At 35.1% G+C, this 2,500-nt stretch overlaps 1 long non-coding RNA gene across 1 annotated transcript in view; it reads right to left on the bottom strand.

Moving 5' to 3' along the window:
- Positions 1 to 1,897: 1,897 nt before the first annotated feature.
- The window catches only part of LOC147472128 (uncharacterized), a 1,048-nt gene continuing 445 nt past the window's right edge, over positions 1,898 to 2,500 (bottom strand). Inside the window, exon 3 of the long non-coding RNA XR_015192459.1 lies at positions 1,898 to 2,191. This is a non-coding gene — a long non-coding RNA (uncharacterized LOC147472128). The remainder of the gene's footprint in view (positions 2,192 to 2,500) is intronic.

Below are 2,500 nucleotides of genomic sequence, written 5' to 3'. Positions count from 1 at the left end.
TATATATATACATACATATATATATATATATATATATATATATATATATATATATATATATATATATATATATATAAGAAGGTTATGAATTAGACTGAATATCTAAAAACGCAAGAGAAGTATTTGACGGAGGTCTTTCTCAAAAATACATATATTTTTGAGAAAGACCTCCGTTGAAACGCGTCAAATACATCTCTTGCGTGTTTAGATATTCAGTCTCATTCATACCTTTCTTCTACATTTGTCTTCTTCGAAAAGAGACCCGGGAGGAAATGGACATGGAAATCACCATCCGGAATAAATATCAAAATTGACTTCATAACCACCAATAGGTGTGACATTGTACCGGACGTATCCGTTATCAATAAAGTAAATGTCGGTAGCGACCACAGACTGGTCAGAAGTCGAGTTAAATTACAGCTAAGAAGGGAACGAAATAAGCTCATACAGAAGCCTCTCGTTAATCTAATCAACATTAAGAATAGAGCTACGGAATTCAGTATTAACATCCGAAACAGATACTCAGCTCTCGAAGAAAATCTTGACATAGACCAAGTGAACGACCGATTCAATGAGATATTAAAGGACGCTGCACTTGAAACAGGGGGTAAAGACGAAAAAGAAGAGTTTATTAAACTTTCGGTAGAGAAAAAAAAAGAGCTTACTAAGACGATAAACAAGAAGAAGAAAGATGTGCGCAAATTTGATATACGAAAAATAAGTGAAACTCTGCTTTCCGGCACTAGCCTTAAGGCTGGAGGCTCGAAATCAAATGTATGCAGTAAAGAAACTCACTAGAGAGGTGACATACATTAAAAATGAAATTATCAAAGTGATAGAAAACTTCTATTGGGACCTATACCACTCAAACGATCAACCACGTATGGAGACCAACACAACATTTGGAGACGTTCCAAACATTACGGTAGAGGAAGTAAAAAGGGCACTAAAAGGCATGAAAAGAGGAAAAACACCAGGGGAAGATGGCATTAGTGTAGATCTTATTCAAGATGCAGCAGAGATTTCGGCAGTAAAACTGACCAATCCTTTTAACAAATGTCTAAGCGTCGGTAAAACTCCGAAATCCTGGAAAAAACGCAATAATAATCTTAATACACAAAAAATTAAAGAATTACCGACCTACAAGCCACCTTTCAGTCATCCTTAAACTGTTCACAAAAATCATCACAGCCCGCATCAACGATATATTAGATTCAAACAACCCAGAGAACAGGCAGGGTTCCACAGCGGATTCTCAACTACAGACCATATCCACACACTAGCCCAAATGAAAGAGAAAACAAACGATATAGGAAATCCCTGTGTATGGCATTCGTAGATTATGAAAAGGCATTCGATTCGGTACAGATAGCTGCAGTACTAGATGCAATTCGTAGACATGGAGTAGAGGAAATATATTGCAGATTATTAGAAGATATATATAGAGAGATGGTACAGCGACCATCAAAATAAACGCAAAAAAACTATAAAATACCAATAAAAAAGGGTGTTAGACAGGGAGACACCATCTCACCGAAGCTGTTTACAGCTTGCTTAGAGGAAGTATTCAAGAAGTTAGATTGGAAGGAGAAAGGGATTAAAATAGGGAATGAGCACTTAAGCAATCTGAGATTTGCAGATGACATTGTTCTTTTCGGTGAGTCAGCAGATGAATTACAACAATTACTAAGCAATTTGAATATGGATGTAGTGCCCTATTTCCCGGGAATGGGTATTTCTCTTTTATCCCAAAATATCTAGGGTCAAAATATGAGTAATCTAAAATAGGATAACCTCTTGTAACATAAAAATAACTTGGTAACGTGACGTGTTAAAGGTTATCCGTTTACACCTGCAGTTTTAATTACTGTGAAGAGGAATTATAATGAAACTAGGCTAACCATGCCTTATACTGTATATTAAATCACATAATAACTCAACACATACAAAAATAACTTCTTATACATATCTTTCATAGCAGTCATTCTGACACTCTCTGAAGATTTCTGTCTTCATTCTTCTTTCTTCATCGTTGAGAGTCGGTCGTGATGTGTTAGTCCTGAGCAATCATGACCTGAGCATCTGGTCTGGAGTTCCGGCCTTAAACTCAGCCTTTGAACTCAGTCTCCAAACTCAGCCTTAGGACTCAGTCTTTGAAATCCGCTTTTGAAATCCGCCGTTGAACCCGCTCCTGAGAATTAACTTTACTTTAGGAACGTGTAACAGAGATTAATCAACAATCTCATTAACATCTGTGAGACATAACATCGAAAGTTTTTCATTAAATTTATCATAGTCACAGGTTCAAAAAATGATACTAATTTATCACTATAAGTTTACAAAAGTTTTACATACCAAGTTAAATCTAAGTTTCACTGTTGATATAAAACTTTTACAATAAATCTATTACTTATAATTATTACCAGTAACATTATGATACGTAATTTAAGTACTATTGTATCAATGTTTTATTATAATAATTTGTGGTTTCCCATTAATG

Source organism: Penaeus japonicus, unplaced genomic scaffold, assembly GCF_977035675.1.
Source record: "Penaeus japonicus unplaced genomic scaffold, GWHDUDI00000001_assembly GWHDUDI00000003, whole genome shotgun sequence".
In the NCBI taxonomy this organism is placed as follows: domain Eukaryota; kingdom Metazoa; phylum Arthropoda; class Malacostraca; order Decapoda; family Penaeidae; genus Penaeus; species Penaeus japonicus.
Note: the sequence above shows the minus strand (reverse complement) of the source record. Positions and strands in the feature narration are given on the sequence as shown.